Genomic DNA, 22,059 nt, shown 5'->3' on the forward strand with positions numbered 1-22,059 from the left:
TCGGTGCCATTGACCTGAGCCTGCTGGTTGTTCAGGACACAAAAGACCAATGAACGATTTCTTCACTCTGTCCCAAGTGTGATAAGTGGATTCCTTTAAAAGCACTGAGCTCTTGTTCTTGTTCTTTTCATGTTACTCAGAGGACAACAGCACAATCAAAGGCAGCGTTGCTATGTACCCTTTATTAACTTCTCTCATTATTCACACTTTAAGGGTTGGTTGGTGCCATTACTAAACATGGCATTGAGACTACATGAAAACTGGAGATTGACTCACATGTCCCCTGCTACTGTCATACAGTCATCTATCATGCAGTAGTGGTGGGTGCTCTCTCTAGTCTGCCCTCCCTCCATCTAGAAAGAGCATTAGTGAAATGAGGACAGTGGAGAGAGATGCTGCAATGGAACACATCCTATCTAACAGTATGCTTTCTGTCGTACAGTTAGGCGATGTAAACATGAGCCAATTAACAGAGGTTGGCTCTGGGGCTCTGACCAATTAGCTTATCAGGACCCAACTGAAACCCAAAGGGAAAAAGCCAGTATTCTCCATGGAGACGTTGAGCTGAAGGAATCAGTTAATTATCATGGCATTACAGCTCAGATAGGGTATCAGACATGGGCCATCTTCTGACTGTAATCATATTTACTGTGAGTTGGGTCCTTTGAGGGAAAAATTCATTTGCTTTGTTAGCCGTTTTGGCTAGCTGCCCGGGCAGTGTGCTACGGGGGAATGAAGGACTGCCTTTGTTAGCGGCTAGTTCTATTTCCACAGTTAGCCTCTCTATGGACAGCTAGCACAGCAGATAACTCAGTTTCCATTGGGATCTGCGGAAAGTTAGTGTAGCATATGAACCGGGGTGGATTAAATGCTAAATGTTGACCTTTGCACTGACACTGAGTCATCTGAGTAACACTGGCGCGTTGACTGACATCACGCCCGCCCACGGGCCAATCAGAACTGTCCTTACTGGCTCTATTGTTCAGGGCCTGGTGGAGGTGGTGTGCGAGGACAAGACACAGCTGTAAACTTATTAGCATTGTCACTAACCTCCGGTGGTGTAGGGGGAGACATTTTGGGTTTCCATTGCAGTGCCAGTAACCTCCCACTCCGTTGGGACATGGAAACTGTGAGTGCATGGGGGCTTGAGGTGATAGCTGGCTTACCAGTGGAACAACAGTGAGGGAGAGGAGGAAACACTGGGCATGCAAACAATGGAACCAGCAGATTATCATTCAAATAAACAAGTTTATTCCTTTGTGTGTGTGCGTTCGTGTGTGTGTGTGTGTCATGCAAATGCCCTAGGCTAATGCATTTGTGTGGACAGGTCAACAATTCAGTGTTTACTGTATACACCAATCCCCTTCCTACCATTTCTCTCGTCCCTCTACTCTGACACGGTAATATATAAGTAACGCACAATACAGTAATTTCAGTTGCGTCTCTCTTCCTCTCCATGTGGGAATGCCTGTGTTAATATCACACTGTGAACTCTCTACCACACTGCATGTGCATCCCAAATGGCACTCTATTCCCTACATATAGACACTCTATTCCCTACATATAGACACAGTATTCCCTACATATAGACACAGCATCCCCTACATATAGACACTCTATTCCCTAGATATAGACACAATATTCCCTACATATAGACACAATATTCCCTACATATAGACACAATATTCCCTACATATAGACACAATATCCCCTACATATAGACACAATATTCCCTACATATAGACACAGCATCCCCTACATATAGACACAATATTCCCTACATATAGACACAATATTCCCTACATATAGACACAATATTCCCTACATATAGACACAATATTCCCTACATATAGACACAATATTCCCTACATATAGACACAATATTCCCTACATATAGACACAATATTCCCTACATATAGACACAATATTCCCTACATATAGACACAATATTCCCTACATATAGACACAATATATAGACACAATATTCCCTACATATAGACACAATATTCCCTACATATAGACACAATATTCCCTACATATAGACACAATATTCCCTACATATAGACACAGTATTCCCTACATAGACACAATATTCCCTACATATAGACACAATATTCCCTACATATAGACACAATATTCCCTACATATAGACACAATATTCCCCTACATATAGACACAATATTCCCTACATATAGACACAATATTCCCTACATATAGACACAATATTCCCTACATATAGACACAATATTCCCTACATATAGACACAATATTCCCTACATATAGACACAATATTCCCTACATATAGACACAATATTCCCTACATATAGACACAATATTCCCTACATATAGACACAATATTCCCTACATATAGACACAGTATCCCCTACATATAGACACAATATTCCCTACATATAGACACAATATTCCCTACATATAGACACAATATTCCCTACATATAGACACAATATTCCCTACATATAGACACAATATTCCCTACATATAGACACAATATTCCCTACATATAGACACAATATTCCCTACATATAGACACAATATTCCCTACATATAGACACAATATTCCCTACATATAGACACAATATTCCCTACATATAGACACAGTATTCCATACATATAGACACAGTATTCCCTACATATAGACACAGTATCCCCTACATATAGACACAATATTCCCTACATATAGACACAATATTCCCTACATATAGACAGACTATTCCCTACATATAAACACAATGTTCCCTATATACAGGGATAAGGGTTGTTATTTGGGACTCATCCGCTGAGATCTGAAATCTGTCTAATTCCAGCCATGGGGACAACGAGACCAGACAAAGGGAGTGAGCTACTCCTTTCTCAGTGGGTGCCCCTGTCTCCCCCTTCCTGGTTAAATTCACACGCTCTGTCAAATGGTGTCACACACTCAGACTTGGCCCAGCATCAAAGTAGACCGTAGGGGTGATGGAGAAACTGATAACGCTCTGGTTACACAGGTTCAACATAGTGCTTTCGAATCAATTTTCCCCTCTTTCCTTGGTATACTTTACCTTAGTACTATGTCCAACTGTAACAATGGAATAGCTATAATAGGCTCATGGTATAGTTAAGTGAGAGTTGAGACACAGATACATTTCTCCTAATTATGACATTAGCCGTGAGACGTTCCTGATTGGCCTGCAATTCACAGTAATCTGATCCAATCCAATTAGGAGGAATTAGCAGGGATTAACTCAAAATGCTGGTTTACTTCGCCAAGAGAAGGGCAGATTGAAATGCCACATACTGAGTCTACAGTGTGATACAGCAGTGTAGTGCTGTATAGTACATTGCATGTGAATCAGGATGTAAGTGTGGGCTCCCGAGTGGCTCAGTGGTCTAAGGCACTGCATCTCAGTGCAAGATGTGTCACTACAGTCCCTGGTTTGATTCCAGGCTGTATCACATCCGCCCATGATTGGGATTCCCATAGGGTAGTGCACAATTGGCCCAGAGTCGTCCGGGTTTGGCCAGGGTAGGCTGTCATTGTAAATAAAAATGTGTTCTTAAAACTGACTTGCCTAGATAAATAGAGGTTACATTTTTTTTATCGTTAAAGAGACGGAGGTGGGGTTTGAGGAAATAAATGTATGTGACAATATATGATTCATTATGCTCTGATGACTGTGTGTGTGTGTGTGTGTGTGTGTGTGTGTGTGTGTGTGTGTGTGTGTGTGTGTGTGTGTGTGTGTGTGTGTGTGTGTGTGTGTGTGTGTGTGTGAGACTGCGTGCGTGTGTGTGCGTGTGTGAGACTGCTCTGGTCATCGGCGCTCTGTTCATCTTGATAGACACCATATGAATAATTTACTGAGGGCTGGAAATGGAGCTGGCCGTTGTTCTTTCCTTACGCCTTCTCACACTGCTAGTATTCCATGATGACACAGTTCCACCTAGTTCCTGTCTGTGACTGTATCCATTAGGCTTGGGCGGTATACAGTGTATACCGTATGCACTCGGGTGTTTGGGAAAAGCCACGGGATGGTTTTTCAAGGCCATCAATACCGTCAAAACTATTTATTTGAAGTTTTTCAATTCATTTGAAAAGTTGTTGCTACTTTTTAAGTTAATGCCTGCAGTCGACTTGTGCAATAACGTTAGGAGATAAATCAGATTGCGTTCTTCATTTCCCCTGTCACGTTATTTTACATGATGAATCTTGCCGTAGTTCTCCAGAACAGTTGAGCAAGCAAGCAAGAGAATCTAGCGTTCTATATCTTTCGGCAAATCTCTGCTGTGCGGCTCACGTGAGGTGATGAAGTTATACTTTCAGTTCACTACATATCTTATAGTGGCTTCCTGCCTCATCGTAAGGAAGCATTTCACTGGTAGTCTATACCTGTTGTTTACAAAGCATGTGACAAATAACATTTGATGATTTGATCGTCGAAGATCTCTGGATGAGTTATTTGCACAGGCAATTTTTTCACTGTGCTTCCTACTAGTGTTTATTTTCTACTCCATGTAAAAATGTTTATCTTTTTAATGTAACTAGGTAATTCTGGTAAGAACAAATTCAAATTTCTTCAAACAAACCCAGACGACGCTGGGCCAATTGTGCGCCGCCCTGTGGGACTCCCAATCATAGCCGGATGTGATGCAGCATGGATTCGAACCAGGTACTGCAGTGATGCCTCTTGTACTGACATGCGGTGTCTTAGACCATTGTGCCACTTGGGAGCTCTCTTTAACAATCAACTCTTACATTTTTTACATTTTATTTAACCTTTATTTAACTAGGCAAGTCAGTTAAGAACAAATGATTTTCTTCCTTTAGAAAAGCATGCGTCACAACTTTGGTTATTTGCACCATTTCTCTCGTTCACTTTGCATTTAGCAGACGCTCTTATCCCGAGCGACTTACATGAGGAATTAGGGTTACGTGCCTTGCTTAAGGGCATATCAACAGATTTCACCTAGTCAGCTTGGGGATTCGAAACCAGCAACCTTTTGGTTACTGGCCCAACCTCTTAACTGCTATGCTACCACCCTGCCCACTTTAGCTTGTAAATGTCCACACTCGCCGAAAATGAAATTTGGTAGCTACTAGCTATGCTTGTATAACTTAATACCTGGATTCGCCTTTTTTTGCAATAAGTTGGCCTTTGGGCTTTTCTTGCATTTTAGCGCCCTCTTGTGTGCTATGTTGGTAATACCGTAAATGTCGAGACGAGAGAAAGACGGTATAACGATATGAAAATCTACATACCGCCCAAGCCTAGTATTCAACGAGTGGTTGGATACTAGGCTTGGGCAGTATGTAGATTTTCATATCGTTATACCGCCTCTACAACTAACCATGAAATTGGATATCTAGCTAACACATACCCAAAGAGAGAGAAGAACTAACAGCTAGTCACTCTACGTTGTCCCTTACTAATCAGAAAGCAGCCATTGTTCCCCCCTTAGCGTGTGTGTGTGTCTGTGTCTGTATGGGGTCAGGGTTTTTGTGAGATATCAGGCAGTCAGTTCCAGTCTGTTGTAAATGAATGAACGTCTCTTGAAGTCACAGAGCTCCTCTCAATGGTCTGCTGTTACAGCCCCTGCGTAGGTGAACTGCAGTACACAAAGGAGCTTTACCCTCCCCTCACCAACCACTCCACCATCCCCACCCTTTAGTGTTACGCTCCACCACACCAGCCTGCTTGTGTCTGAAAAATAATGCCCAAAATGCCTCCCCCTTTGGCCTCAGAACAGCATCAATTCGTCGGGGCATGGATTCTACAAGGTGTCGGAAGTGTTTCACAGGGATGCTGTTGTCTCCAATGCTTCCCACAGTTGTTTCAAGTTGGTTGGATGTCTTTTGGGTGGTTGACCATTCACGCTCAATAGGAAACTGTTGAGCGTGAAAAACCCAGAAGTGTTGCAGTTCTTGACACATACCGGTGTGCCTGGCACCTACTACCATACCCCGTTCAAAGGCACTTAAATATTTTGTCTTGCCCATTCACCCTCTGAATGGCACACATACACAACCCATGTCTCAATTGTCTCAAGGCTTAGAAATCCTTCTTTAACCTGTCTCCTCCCCTTCATCTACACTGATTGAAGTGCATAAGTAAGGTATCATAGCTTTCACCTGGATTCAGCTGGTCAGTCTGTCATGGAAAGAGTATGTTTTGTATCCTCAGTGTATGTGAGGATACTGTATAACATCATACCCCCAGGACTCCCCTTATACAGATCCCCCACCACCCCACCTCGCCCCCTCAGAGTGCAGATCAGGTTACCCTCTCCATCTCTCAGACTCTGAAGAGCAGAGAAAGAACAGGGGGTGACCTCAGTCAGTGGAGGGAGGGAGCAAGAAAGAGAGAGAGCGTGAGTGAGTGAGGCAGAGAGAGAGAGAGGGAGAGAGAGAGAACCTCAGTGCCAACTGCATCCAGCCTGCCTCTTCATCCTCTGCTAGCTAACCCGAGCCACTCATAGGAACCAATACTGGTTTGTCATCACTACAGGTGAGCTAACACATTGTGTATGTTCCACTGCTCCTGGCTATTTCCACTGTTCCAAACAAAGAAAGAAGTGATGAGAGAGATGGTGGTTGGATGGTAGACTAGTCTATCTATGTTAATAATTGATACTAGCCAGATGTCACTCCTACACTAGGACAGTGTGTTGTGTCTGTTCTGCTGTCTTTCTGTCTGTCCGGTCAGGCGCATGGAGACTGCTGTACAAAGGAATATTGTAGTAGTACGTATGCTATATCTTACTTTAGTTTGTTAATGTGCTTCTGTTTGTAAAACAACACTCGTTCAATAAGTATCATTGTTGAATGTGTATTCATCTCAAAGTATTGGAAGCTGTTGGCTGTGGTGTTTTAGAAACTTGTACTGGGTTAAATGCTCCATATATGATTTCATTGTTAACAGTGATTTAGGAGGTGTCATTAATACAGATGAATGTGTTTTTATAATGACTAGTGTGTTCTCTGTGAACAGAGCTCTACAGTACTGTACCTGTATTAAGGTGTGTTGTGCAGCTCACTTGTTTCTCAATTACACTGGAAGATGACTCAGTGTGTGTGTTTTCCCCCGGCGGTTCTGCGGAGGGTGTGTGTGTGTTCCCTGGTGCTCCGGAGGTGAGCCATGAGACCGGAATAGGGCCGGGCCGGATCTCACCTGGAGGTGCTGAGTTGGGGATGTCACAGCTCATTTGAGCGTGTGTGTGTGTGTGTGTGTGTGTGTATGTGTATGTGTGTGTGTGTGAGAGCCCTCTCGGTCTAGCCAGGCCAGCTTGGGCTGCACAATGGGTCAGTCTCATAGTCAGCGCCCTCAGTGAGCTAGCGATCGGAGCGTCACCCACCAGCATTCTCTTCATGCTGACACGGCACCAGGAAGAGAAGAGAACGTGTAGGTGGAGTCTTCAATGGAAACTTTGCACAATGAGCCTGCTAATGGAGCTGCAGAGACTGCACTGTTGCTGGAGGGGAGAGAGAGGGAGTGAGGGAAGAATGAAAGAGAAGGGAACACAAAGAAAGAGGACAAGTCAGGGATGTTTCTACTCACCCGGTCTAAGGACAGGTATGTGGGGAAGAATTTGTAGGGTATCTCTCTGTGTGTGTGTGTGTGTGTGTGTGAGAGAGAGAGAGAGAGAGTGGTAGTTGAAACTGTAGTTTTAGACTTTATTCCCACAACACAAGTGGATGTTTATATATGATATTTGGGATGTTGCCTTGTAAGATATGCTCAGTTTGGATATGGTGACTAAATTGGAACCATCATTGTGACATGTACTGTAATCAGTAATCATGTGCTGTAATCACTGTGCTGTGTGGTTGGCCTTTAGACAACCTGGTGAAGGTGGTGAGTGGGCAGGCAGGAGATCATTAGCCGCTGTACCAGGTCTGTTTCAACACTCACAGCGTGTAGCATATTTCCTCTTGACGTACTAGACTCTCTGTTAATTGAGCTCTGAGATAAGAACAATGGGATTTAGACGCTGATGATAAGGTGTGATTGCATGAATGCACAATATGTGTTACACCCACCCTATTACACCCAGAAATGGGTTGAGGTTATCTGTTTTGGCTGTTTTGTTGAAGTTGGTTGGAGTTTTCCCTTTTCACAGGTGATTTGCCCACAAATGACACCAGGTAAATATTTTTTATTTAATGTATCCTTTATTTAAGTAGGCAAGCCAGTTAAGAACAAGTTCTTATTTACAATGACAGCCTATCAGGGAACAGTGGGTTAACTGCCTGTTCAGGGGCAGAACAACAGATTTTTACCTCGTCAGCTCAGGGATTCGATCCAGCAACCTTTCGGTTAGGCTACCTGCCGCCCCAATTCTACAGCCTGAATTCTACAGTTTCCTCTGTGACCATTGACCCCTGATATGGATAAGAGTGCCTGTTAAATGACCTACTGTAAATGTGAACTATTAATGGAAAAATGGAAACCAGAAGGAAATGAAAGCGTTTAGGAGGTAATGGGACATAATAAGTGGACACTCCCTGGTATAGTGAAGGTCTGTGTTTCCCTACAGCTATGCTGCAAAGCAGAAAGTTAGTATTACACTGAACTGACTGACTAAACACTTTGACTGTGTGTGTGTGTGTGTGTGTGTGTGTGTGTGTGTGTGTGTGTGTGTGTGTGTGTGTGTGTGTGTGTGTGTGTGTGTGTGTGTGTGTGTGTGTGTGTGTGTGTGTGTGTGTGTGTGTGTGTGTGTGTGTGTGTGTGTGTGTGTAGGGGTCAGGGTGGGGTATCAGGCAGTTAATCTCTGTTGTTGTATATGGCTGTTCGTCTCTTGAAATCACAGGAAATTATACCCATCTACCAATAGGTGCCCTTCTTTATGAGGTGTTGGAAAACCTCTCTGGTCTTTGTTGTTGAATCTGTGTTTGAAATTCCCTGCTCGACTGAGGAACCTTACAGATAGTTGTATGTGTGGGGTACAGAGATGAGGTAGTCATTCAAAAAAGAATGTAAAAACTATTATTGCACACAGAGTCCATGCAGAGTGAGTCCAAAACTCCTGAACGTATTTAGGCATCGCCATAACAACGGGGTTGAATACTTATTGACTGAGCTTTTCATTTATCATTCACTTGTAAACATGTCGAAAAACATCATTCCGCTTTGACATTATGAGGTATTGTGTGTAGGCAGTGACAACAAATCTCAATTGAATCCATTTCAAGTTCAGGCTACAACACAACAAAATGTGGATAAAGTCGTGCGGTGTGAAAACTTTCTGAAGGCACTCATTGGCACTGAGTGTACAAAACATTAAGAATACCTGCTCTTTCCTTGACATAGACTGACCAGGAGATAGCAATGATCTCTTATTGATGTGACTTTTTAAGACCACTTTAGTCAGTCTAGATGAAGGAGAGGAGACCGGTTAACGAAGAGTTTTTAAGCCTTGAACAGTTGAGACATGGATTGTGTATGAGTCCCATTCAGAGGGTGAAGGGGCAAGACAAAAGATGTAAGTGCCTTTTAACAGGGTATAGTAGTAGGTGCCAGGAGCACCGGTTTGAGTGCGTCAATAACTTCAACATTGCTGCGGTTTTTCACGCTCAACAGTTTCCTGTGTGTATCAAGAATGGTCCACCACCCAAAGGACATCCAGACAACTTGACACAACTGTGGGAAGCATTGGGAAGCATATATATATATATATATTGTGCGTGTGTGTGTGTGTACTGTGTAAAGCCACTGAGTCATGAGCTGATGAATTTCACACCTGCCTGCTGCGCCTCCATAGCAACCGTCACCCAGCCACAAACATGAGCAGTTATTTCTGCAATCACAGCTTCTATTTCACTCAAGTGTCTGAGTCTCTTTGCTCGTCTGTGTGCTTGCGTGCAGTCATTCATGCATGCATGTCAGTAATAGGGGCGATTTTAGCATCTTGGTGGGGGCAAACAATAAAATAAATAATTATGCATGCCAGCAAAGCCGCTACGCAACACAACACTAAACAATACATTAATTGCACCATAACAGAGACAAACGGTGCCCACAAACTGTTAGGGCCGACATAAAGCTGTCCCAACTGCAGAATCCCAACAGCAGTGCCAACACCTTACCACTGCCTACAGCACACCTGGCTATCAGCGGAGCCTTGTCTGGCAGCGAAACAGTTCATTCAGCGTCATTTACTGCCTTTTTCAAAAACATAGCTTATCTGGCTGACATAAACAAATGTGATTTCTACTCAGATGCACAAACTATGGCATAAGGGAACGACAAGCACATAAGAGGCAATCTGTAATTTCTATTAAGACATTAATGAGCAAGCTAGGACGGACGTTGTCAATATAACTATTTGTTCAGCACTTTTAAAATGTACAGTGACAGAATTCAGAACATGGGCCGTTCTTACAGTATTTTCCCTGTACACCAAGTCAGAACCGTAGGATAAATAACAGGGCCATATAAGCAGACAAAGCTTATGCTTGCAATATTCAATGATTACATTTCTCTAAAACAGGCTATAGGCTACATGTGCACCACCAAGTCAGAACAGTAGGCGAAAGAGGGAAAAAAGGACCAAATTATTAGGGTGAGGGCACATGGGCTACTAACAGCTTACAATACAACAAACACTTAGTATTACTTTCTTAGCTACAGTATACATATCTCCCTGGCATATTACATCATTTATGCAGCAGCATACAATACATTTTTGGACTCACCTTGTTCATGCTGTGCTCACTTCCTCCCAAACCACTCATTGTTGAATTTGCTATTTCCAACTTGTGTAATGTTTGTATACATTGGCCGATGAGCACCGATAGGTTTTATCTATAATTTCTCTTCATATGGCAAGGATTGAAAAGGATTTGCCAGTAGATTGTCAACTTCACTCATGATGATGACTGCTAGCTAAGATTTTTAATGTATGATGTTGACATGATCAGTCCAATCAAAGCTACTGTACATATAACGTGATTTGACATCATTTTATCTGTGGCCAATGACCTTGAGCCTTCTTGATTGGGCATTTTAATGTATCTCTATGTCAGCACCCAAAGGGCTAGAATCTTTGCGGTTTCCCCATGAATGACAGAACACTGAGCCAATCACGATGCAATGCTCCGTATTTTCTTTTTTGGCCACTAGATGGCAGCAGTGTGTGCACAACGTTTTAGACTGATCCAATGAACAATTGTATTTCTGTTCAAAATTTTGTGTCAAGACTGCCCAAATGTGCGTAATTGGTTTATTTATAACTTTTCAAGTTCATAACTGTGCACTCTCCTCAAACAATAGCACGGTATTCTTTCACTGTAATAACTACTGTAAATTGGACAGTGCAGTTAGATTAACAAGAATTTAAGCTTTATGACAGTATTAGATATGTCTATGTCCTGTGAAATGTTCTTGTTACTTACAACCTCATGCTAATCGCATTAGCCTACATTAGCTCAACCGTCCCATGGGTGAGACACCAATCTGTAGAGATCCTTAAGAGGTTTTAAGAAAACAAAAAAGAGACCATGTTTGTATGCGGCTTTATTAACTCAATTATATCTATATATTTTTTAAACATTGTTTGCAAACTGATGTGACACATATTAATGCAAAAATAACCTGCAAAACAAGCCCCCCCCCACCCAATTTGTTAAAATAATAATATTTGTGTGGCTCAAATGTGTGACTCAAAACAGACCCTGATTCAGATCCTGCCCGTGCTAGATTACGGAGACATAATTTACAGATCGGCAGGTAAGGGTGCTCTCGTGTGGCTAGATGTTCTTTACCATTCGGCCATCAGATTTGCCACCAATGCACCTTATAGGACACATCACTGTACTCTATACTCTGTATACCCGTCGCAAGACCCACTGGTTGATGCTTATTTATAAAATCCTCTTAGGCCTCACTCCCCCCTATCTGAGATATCTCCTTCAGCCCTCATCCTACACATACAACACCCGTTCTGCCAGTCACATTCTGTTAAAGGTCCCCAAAGCACACACATCCCTGGGTCGCTCCTCTTTTCAGTTCGCTGCAGCTAGCGACTGGAACGAGCTACAACAAACACTCACAAACACTGGACAGTTTTATCTGAATCTCTTCATTCAAAGGCTCAATCATGGACACTCTTACTGACAGTTGTGGCTGCTTTGTGTGATCTATTGTTGTCTCTACCTTCTTGCCCTTTTGCTGTTGTCTGTGCCCAATAATGTACGATGTTTTGTGCTGCTACCATGTTGTGTTGCTACCATGTTGTTGTCATGTTGTGTTGCTACCATGCTGTGTTGTCATGTGTTGCTGCTTTGCTATGGTGTTGTCTTAGGTCTCTCTTTATGTAGTGTTGTCTCTCTTGTTGTGATGTGTGTTTTGTCCTATATTTATATTGTATTTATTTATTATTTTTAATCCCAGGCCCCCGTCCCCGCAGGAGGCCTTTTGCCTTTTGGTAGGCCGTCATTGTAAATAAGAATTTGTTCTTAACTGACTTGCCTAGTTAAATAAATAAAAAATAAAAAATGTGGGGCTCAAAACAGGCTCCGCCCCACCTGCCCTGAATGCCGGGTCGCCACTGGTCAGTAACATGAGACGTGTGTGAGTGTTTTCCATAAGCGCCGGCTGTCGTCTAAACAGCTGATAAAAGACTCATTGTCAGCCGGGTACTTTTTTCTCGTCATAAATAAACGAATCAGAAAAATCTGTGTAACCTTCTCCCACTAGAATGAACGACATGCATCTTTTAGCGATCTATTGATAGGACAGGCGCCTGTCAATCACAAAGCGAGCGTTTACAGGGAAAGACTGCTGGTTTGTCAGTCTGCTGTATGTCCCTCGGTACCTGTTATTTTTGTGCGCCGTGGTTGGCTGCAGTCAAATTTCTGTTCACAGAGGGACAGCATGATGCTACTTCATCTCCTGTGTGTGAATTTATTAAATCCACTTCATTATTATTTTGTGTCACATTCAGTTAGACTAATTTATTTTGCATGTTTCATATGGCTATACACTATAGCCAGCAATGGAGTCGAGGTGCATATTTACTGTGCTTTGACATCCGAACAGCAAGTGTTGACAAATTTATAGAACTAGTCAAAAATGTCGTACTGACTAAATAAATGAAATCTCCTCTATCCCTTTTCTATTCATAAATCATACAACTTAGTTATATATCCATGGTATCGCCTCTGGACAATGGATTTACTGACTAGATTAGTAATCTACTGCCTTCCCCAAAGTCCCACCTACAGTGATTGATAGGTCTGAAACCCTAACAACTCTGTGACTCACAAACATCCTGCCCCCTCCCCTGACAATCCCACCCTCAGTGATTGATTGACAGGCCAAACTGTTAACGGAATAGTTCACCCAAATGACAAAACCATGAACGGCGTGGTTTGAACCCTGAATGCTGATTGGCATACAGCAGTGGGATATCACACCGTATACCACAGGTATGACAAAACATTTGTTTTTACTGCTCTAATTACGTTGGTAACCAGTTTACAATACTGTAGCAATAAGGCATCTCAGGAGGTTGTGTTGTGTTATATTTCCAATATACCACAGCTAAGGGCTGTAATCCAGGCACTCCGCATTGTGTTGTACATAAGAAAAATCCTCAGCCGTGCTATATTGGCCATATACCACACCCCCTTAGGCTTTATTTCTTAATAACACATTGGTTTCCTTACCATAAGTGTCCACAGCAGCAGAGACAATAAAATACATCATTTGAAGAGCAAACATCATTGTGGCAATTCATATCTTGCAGCAAAACTGTACATGTAACTTTAATCTCGAGAGAGGACAGGTTTAATGTTTTTAAAAAGTTGTCTCACTAGCCTAGACCTAGACGATATCCAAAACAACCAATAGCACACTGAATTAATACATTTTCAATCATTTTAATTGTAAAGTACCGTAATGTCTTTCTGCTCAATACCACAACTACTTTTACCAATCTGGGAGGTCAATGTGTTAAAGTTTTCAATCATTTAGCTGTGTATTTTGGATGGAATCAAGGCGTTAGAGTATAGCAGAGGCCACCAAAATATAGTTCATTCTCAGGGGGATATCTGGTGCCCCAATCAAACCTGTTTTACTGCAATATCCTTCTCTTTAAGTATCTCGTGCCAATTAAGATGTTCTGTTCAAATTCAACCATGCACAGCCAGACAGCTGCACCTTATATCACAGATTCTATCACTACCCCCCTCCTCCTTACCCCAGACCTTGCCTATAAGAACTGAAAGGGTACAGATCTGTTCCCCTCCCAGAATCCAGTGAAGCGGTACTGTGTTGGGCCGAGATGGGAACTTGGTGCCATCCCCAGATTTAGTGCTAAGAACAACAGATGTCTTTGTTTTCAGGGCTCCAGTGCCAGTTCGTGCCTTGGCTTGGTTTCACTGTGGAGCTGGTAGAGTTAGGAAGACACACCTGAATGCAGCCCTGTCGGTCTGTTTCTGTGTGTTTGTGTGGGCCCATGTGCGTGGTTGTCGGTCTGTTTCTGTGTGTTTGTGTGGGCCCATGTATGTGGTTGTCGGTCTGTTTCTGTGTGTTTGTGTGGGCCCATGTGTGTGGTTGTCGGTCTGTTTCTGTGTGTTTGTGTGGGCCCATGTGTGTGGTTGTCGGTCTGTTTCTGTGTGTTTGTGTGGGCCCATGTGCGTGGTTGTCGGTCTGTTTCTGTGTGTTTGTGTGGGCCCATGTGTGTGGTTGTCGGTCTGTTTCTGTGTGTTTGTGTGGGCCCATGTGCCTGGTTGTCGGTCTGTTTCTGTGTGTTTGTGTGGGCCCATGTGCCTGGTTGTCGGTCTGTTTCTGTGTGTTTGTGTGGGCCCATGTGCGTGGTTGTCGGTCTGTTTCTGTGTGTTTGTGTGGGCCCATGTGCGTGGTTGTCGGTCTGTTTCTGTGTGTTTGTGTGGGCCCATGTGCGTGGTTGTCGGTCTGTTTCTGTGTGTTTGTGTGGGCCCATGTGCCTGGTTGTCGGTCTGTTTCTGTGTGTTTGTGTGGGCCCATGTGCGTGGTTGTCGGTCTGTTTCTGTGTGTTTGTGTGGGCCCATGTGCGTGGTTGTCGGTCTGTTTCTGTGTGTTTGTATGGGCCCATGTGCGTGGTTGTCGGTCTGTTTCTGTGTGTTTGTGTGGGCCCATGTGCGTGGTTGTCGGTCTGTTTCTGTGTGTTTGTATGGGCCCATGTGCGTGGTTGTCGGTCTGTTTCTGTGTGATTGTGTGGGCCCATGTGCGTGGTTGTCGGTCTGTGTGTGCCAGTGCAACGTTGTCTGCATGCCTCAACAGCTCTCCTATTGTTGGCATCGTCCCAGCACCACACCTGGTTTACATAACTATCTACAGTATGTTCCAAGGAAGATCCTGTGGCCTCCCACTCAGCCATTACAACATACAGGCAGATGTTTTTTCCCCTCCCATTTCATAATAACTGAAAGATGATCATGGACCTAGAAGAACCTCATGGCATGAGTTGTGTAATTTGCATCAATGATGAACTGTTTTTACGACTCTGATTCGACAACACCGTTTGTGACAACTGCAGTTGTTTCTAATCTTCAATTGTATCTTTAACTTGTGACACTTTTGTATTTTGTGTGTATTCTGTATTTTTCTGTATTGTTTTATGGACACGCTGCTATTTCCCTGTTTTGCCTTCTAGCCAGGTCGCCCTCGCAAAATAGGTTTTGAACCTCAATGGGTTTTACCTGGTTAAATAAAGGTTCAATTCAAAACAATAAAACGATTGACATGTCTAGACACATTCTAGAATCTGGTTATTCACATTCTGCAGTTAGGTAGCCTTGATTCTTCATCGTTCTCCGGTAGATGGACTATCTGACTTCTGGTGACCTCTCTGACGCCGCCTCTCAACCCCTCAGTACACAACAGCACTTGGGTCATGACCTTGGGTCAGGGCCATTGGGAGCCGTGAGTGAGGTGATGAGGTTAGGATTCTCTCTCTGTCTCTTTCTCTCGCTCTCTCTATCTCTCTTTCCATCTTTATCTCTCTTTCTCTCTTGGCATTGCTATGCACTGATCTTAGGTAAGTTTTAATTGAAACATTATAATGGTTAAGGGCATGACTGGTGTATAGTTAATCTGATTTCAGATCGGTGCTTAAGGCCTCTGGTGCACTCTAAGGTCAGTACTAGGCTGGTGTGAGGTGACAGAGGAGATTGACCCGTGTGATCTGGGACCTCCCTCTCTCACACTTTCTGGGCCCTGGAGGATTACCCTGTATTGACTGACCCTGTATTGACTGGCGGTTCTGTTGACATGCAGGCCTGTTGGGCTCAATCCTCTACTCCTCTACCGATGCCAAGCAGCTCATTATGGGCTCTCAGCCCTACAGACTGGGTGTCAGGAAAATAAACTGGGAGGCCTCTCTCTCCAGGCTCTCTCTCCCCCTTCCTCTCCAGGCCTCTCTCTCCAGGCTCTCTCTCCCCTCCCTCTCCAGGCCCCTCCCTCTCTCCCTCTCTCCAGGCCTCTCTCTCTCTCTCTCTCTCTCTCTCTCTCTCTCTCTCTCTGTCTCCTCTCCCTCTCCCTCTCTCTCTCTCTCTGTCTCCCTCCCTCTCCAGACCTCTCTCTCTCTCTCTCTGTCTCCCTCCCTCTCCAGGCCTGTCTCTCTCTCTCCCTCTCTCTCCAGGCCTCTCTCTCTCTCCCTCCCTCTCCAGGCCTCTCCTTCTCTCTCCAGGCCCCTCTCTCCCTCCCTCTCCAGGCCTCTCTCTCTCTCTCTCTGTCTCCCTCCCTCTCCAGGCCTGTCTCTCTCTCTCCCTCTCTCTCCAGGCCTCTCTCTCTCTCCCTCCCTCTCCAGGCCTCTCTCTCTCCCTCTCTCTCCAGGCCTCTCTCTCTCTCCCTCCCTCTCCAGGCCTCTCTCCCTCCCTCTCCAGGCCTCTCTCTCTCCCTCTCTCTCCAGGCCTCTCTCTCTCTCTCCAGGCCTCTCTCTCCCTCCCTCTCCAGGCCTCTCTCTCCCTCCCTCCTCTCCCTCTCTCTCCCTCCCTCTCCCTCTCTCTCCCTCCCTCTCCAGACCTCTCTCTCCCTCCCTCTCCAGGCCTCAGTCCCCGTCCCTCTCCCTCTCTCTCCATCCCTCCCCCTATCTCTCCCTCTTTCTCCAGACACACACAGAGCTCACACACAGAGCTGCAGGTCACAGAATGACAGGGTTACAGGTTGCTGCTGAACACGGTGTTGGCCTTCGTGTGTTAAAATCAAATCAAATCAAATCAAATTTTATTTGTCACATACACATGGTTAGCAGATGTTAATGCGAGTGTAGCGAAATGCTTGTGCTTCTAGTTCCGACAATGCAGTAATAACGAACAAGTAATCTAACTAACAATTCCAAAAAAACTACTGTCTTATACACAGTGTAAGGGGATAAAGAATATGTACATAAGGATATATGAATGAGTGATGGTACAGAGCAGCATAGGCAAGATACAGTAGATGATATCGAGTACAGTATATACATATGAGATAAGTATGTAAACCAAGTGGCATAGTTAAAGTGGCTAGTGATACATGTATTACATAAGGATGCAGTCGATGATATAGAGTACAGTATCAACGTATGCATATGAGATGAATAATGTAGGGTAAGTAACATTATATAAGGTAGCATTGTTTAAAGTGGCTAGTGATATATTTACATCATTTCCCATCAATTCCCATGATTAAAGTGGCTGGAGTAGAGTCAGTGTCATTGACAGTGTGTTGGCAGTAGCCACTCAATGTTAGTGGTGGCTGTTTAACAGTCTGATGGCCTTGAGATAGAAGCTGTTTTTCAGTCTCTCGGTCCCAGCTTTGATGCACCTGTACTGACCTCGCCTTCTGGATGACAGCGGGGTGAACAGGCAGTGGCTCGGGTGGTTGATGTCCTTGATGATCTTTATGGCCTTCCTGTAGCATCGGGTGGTGTAGGTGTCCTGGAGGGCAGGTAGTTTGCCCCCGGTGATGCGTTGTGCAGACCTCACTACCCTCTGGAGAGCCTTACGGTTGAGGGCGGTGCAGTTGCCATACCAGGCGGTGATACAGCCCGCCAGGATGCTCTCGATTGTGCATCTGTAGAAGTTTGTGAGTGCTTTTGGTGACAAGCCGAATTTCTTCAGCCTCCTGAGGTTGAAGAGGCGCTGCTGCGCCTTCCTCACGATGCTGTCTGTGTGAGTGGACCAATTCAGTTTGTCTGTGATGTGTATGCCGAGGAACTTAAAACTTGCTACCCTCTCCACTACTGTTCCATCGATGTGGATGGGGGGTGTTCCCTCTGCTGTTTCCTGAAGTCCACAATCATCTCCTTAGTTTTGTTGACGTTGAGTGTGAGGTTATTTTCCTGACACCACACTCCGAGGGCCCTCACCTCCTCCCTACCACTGTTGTGTCGTCCGCAAACTTGATGATTGAGTTGGAGGCGTGCATGGCCACGCAGTCGTGGGTGAACAGGGAGTACAGGAGAGGGCTCAGAACACACCCTTGTGGGGCCCCAGTGTTGAGGATCAGCGGGGAGGAGATGTTGTTGCCTACCCTCACCACCTGGGGGCGGCCCGTCAGGAAGTCCAGTACCCAGTTGCACAGGGCGGGGTCGAGACCCAGGGTCTCGAGCTTGATGACAAGCTTGGAGGGTACTATGGTGTTGAATGCAGAGCTGTAGTCGAAGAACAGCATTCTCACATTGGTATTCCTCTTGTCCAGATGGGTTAGGGCAGTGTGCAGTGTGGTTGAGATTGCATCGTCTGTGGACCTATTTGGGCGGTAAGCAAATTGGAGTGGGTCAAGGGTGTCAGGTAGGGTGGAGGTGATATGGTCCTTGACTAGTCTCTCAAAGCACTTCATGATGACGGATGTGAGTGCTACGGGCGGTAGTCGTTTAGCTCAGTTACCTTAGCTTTCTTGGGAACAGGAACAATGGTGGCCCTCTTGAAGCATGTGGGAACAGCAGACTGGTATAGGGATTGATTGAATATGTCCGTAAACACACCGGCCAGCTGGTCTGCGCATGCTCTGAGGGCGCGGCTGGGGATGCCGTCTGGGCCTGCAGCCTTGCGAGGGTTAACACGTTTAAATGTCTTACTCACTTCGGCTGCAGTGAAGTAGAGACCGCATGTTTCCGTTGCAGGCCGTGTCAGTGGCACTGTATTGTCCTCAAAGCGGGCAAAAAGTTATTTAGTCTGCCTGGGAGCAAGACATCCTGGTCCGTGACTGGGCTGGGTTTCTTCCTGTAGTCCGTGATTGACTGTAGACCCTGCCACATGCCTCTTGTGTCTGAGCCGTTGAATTGAGATTCTACTTTGTCTCTGTACTGGCGCTTAGCTTGTTTGATAGCCTTGCGGAGGGAATAGCTGCACTGTTTGTATTCAGTCATGTTACCAGACACCTTGCCCTGATTAAAAGCAGTGGTTCGTGCCTTCAGTTTCACACGAATGCTGCCATCAATCCACGGTTTCTGGTTAGGGAATGTTTTAATCGTTGCTATGGGAACGACATCTTCAACGCACGTTCTAATGAACTCGCACACCGTATCAGCGTATTCGTCAATGTTGTTGTCTGACGCAATACGAAACATCTCCCAGTCCACGTGATGGAAGCAGTCTTGGAGTGTGGAGTCAGCTTGGTCGGACCAGCGTTGGACAGACCTCAGCGTGGGAGCTTCTTGTTTTAGTTTCTGTCTGTAGGCAGGGATCAACAAAATGGAGTCGTGGTCAGCTTTTCCGAAAGGGGGCGGGGCAGGGCCTTGTATGCGTCGCGGAAGTTAGAGTAACAATGATCCAGGGTCTTTACACCCCTGGTTGCGCAATCGATATGCTGATCAAATTTAGGGAGTCTTGTTTTCAGATTAGCCTTGTTAAAATCCCCAGCTACAATGAATGCAGCCTCCGGATAAATCGTTTCCAGTTTGCAGAGAGTTAAATAAAGTTCATTCAGAGCCATCGATGTGTCTGCTTGGGGGGATATATACGGCTGTGATTATAATCGAAGAGAATTCTCTTGGTAGATAATGCGGTCTACATTTGATTGTGAGGAATTCTAAATCAGGTGAACAGAAGGATTTGAGTTCCTGTATGTTTCTTTCATCACACCATGTCACGTTGGCCATAAGGCATACGCCCCCGCCCGTCTTCTTACCAGAAAGATGTTTGTTTCTGTCGGCGCGATGCGTGGAGAAACCCGCTGGCTGCACCGCTTCGGATTGCGTCTCTCCAGTTAGCCATGTTTCCGTGAAGCAGAGAACGTTACAGTCTCTGATGTCCCTCTGGAATGCTACCCTTGCTCGGATTTCATCAACCTTGTTGTCAAGAGACTGGACATTGGCAAGAAGAATGCTAGGGAGTGGTGCACGATGTGCCCGTCTCCGGAGTCTGACCAGAAGACCGCTTCGTTTCCCTCTTTTTCTGAGTCGTTTTTTTTTTTGGTCGCTGCATGTGATCCACTCCGTTACACTGGTTGTATGGCAGAACACAGGATCCGCATCGCGAAAAACATATTCTTGGTCGTACTGATGGTGAGTTGACGCTGATCTTATATTCAGTAGTTCTTCTCGGCTGTATGTAATGAAACCTAAGATGACCTGGGGTACTAGTGTAAGAAATAACACGTAAAAAAACAAAAAACGGCATAGTTTCCTAGGAACGCGAAGCGAGGCGGCCATCTCTGTCGGCGCCGGAAGTACTACAAGTTATGAGTATTCCGCCAGCTCTTGTTGCATGTTTGTCCATTTCCTTCACTTAGACAACAAGGATTTTGTATCACTAAGGTCAACTTGACATACAGCACAACATGACACAATACCCCTGTGGAGCGAACGTTTAGGGTTAAAGGGAGAGTTGGCCTAATGCTCATAACTGTACACTCTCACTTCCTACCAATTACATGGACCCATCAACTATCCCTTTAATGAAAGAGACAGGAGAGCAAAGAGAAAGTGGAGTTAATTGCTGGAATCACTCAGCTCTTTCAGACTGTTTGTATAAAAGGCTGAGGACTGTCTGATATCCTTAGACGCCGTCTATCTCTTCACTCTCTGTGGCATGAAGAGAAATCTGGGCCGGAGCAGTAAGCCCTTAAGCCTTCTTAGACAGTCAACTCTCATTAATTAGAGAAGGAGAAAGAAATCACACCAACCGGACTGGACAGTGTGAATGGATGGGACAGCAGTAACTCCCTCAGACAATGGCTGGACTGGGATTACCCCTGGTCTCTCCCCCTGGTGGCCACTCACTGATAAGTGGATAAATATTTACTTTGTATTTTTATTTAACCTTTATTTAACTGCTGTCTGTGGTCTGTGTGTGTGTGTGTGTGTGTGTGTGTGTGTGTGTGTGTGTGTGTGTGTGTCCTGAGGTGAGACAGGAATAGGGCAGGGCCTATTGTGCTGTTGATTTTGGAGCTTCATACAGAGAGAGTGATTCATGGATTGTCATTATTGCAAACATGCCATTTTTGAACGTACAGTGTGTTTACACAGCATGTTTGCAGAATGTAAATGTACATTGAATGAGAGGTGGTTTGAAACAGGAAGGTAAGCAGAGAGTGTATGTTTGAAAGAGAGAGAGAGACAGACAGACAGACAGACAGACAGACAGACAGACAGACAGACAGACAGACAGACAGACAGACAGACAGACAGACAGACAGACAGACAGACAGACAGACAGACAGACAGACAGACAGACAGACAGAGAGCGAGAGAGAGACAGAGAGAGAGACAGACAGAGAGAGAGAGACAGAGACAGAGAGGGAGACAGACAGAGAGAGAGACACAGAGAGAGAGACACAGAGAGAGAGACACAGACAGAGAGAGAGAGACAGAGAGAGAGACAGACAGAGAGAGAGACACAGAGAGAGAGACAGAGAGAGAGACAGAGAGAGAGAGACAGAGAGAAAGAAAGAGAGAGAGAGAGAACATTTAATATGGATGTTTAGCGTTTTCAGTGGAAATAGTTCTGTAGTTATATCTATTATTTATCCTCTGTGACGTAGATATTTCCAAGTAGGGAAGTTCAGCAATTAGCTAACCTCAGCTGTTTACAGAATAACATGTGTTCCTCCTTTTTATGCCAGGGCTTCTAGTCAACTATTCCTTCCTGGTTCC

The 22,059-nt window shown here is 44.7% G+C and overlaps 1 protein-coding gene across 4 annotated transcripts in view; it reads left to right on the plus strand.

Moving 5' to 3' along the window:
- The window catches only part of LOC112215518 (Rho guanine nucleotide exchange factor (GEF) 4), a 163,004-nt gene that overhangs the window by 45,891 nt on the left and 95,054 nt on the right, over positions 1-22,059 (plus strand). The window lies entirely within an intron of this gene.

The sequence above is a fragment of the Oncorhynchus tshawytscha genome, linkage group LG16 (assembly GCF_018296145.1).
Source record: "Oncorhynchus tshawytscha isolate Ot180627B linkage group LG16, Otsh_v2.0, whole genome shotgun sequence".
In the NCBI taxonomy this organism is placed as follows: domain Eukaryota; kingdom Metazoa; phylum Chordata; class Actinopteri; order Salmoniformes; family Salmonidae; genus Oncorhynchus; species Oncorhynchus tshawytscha.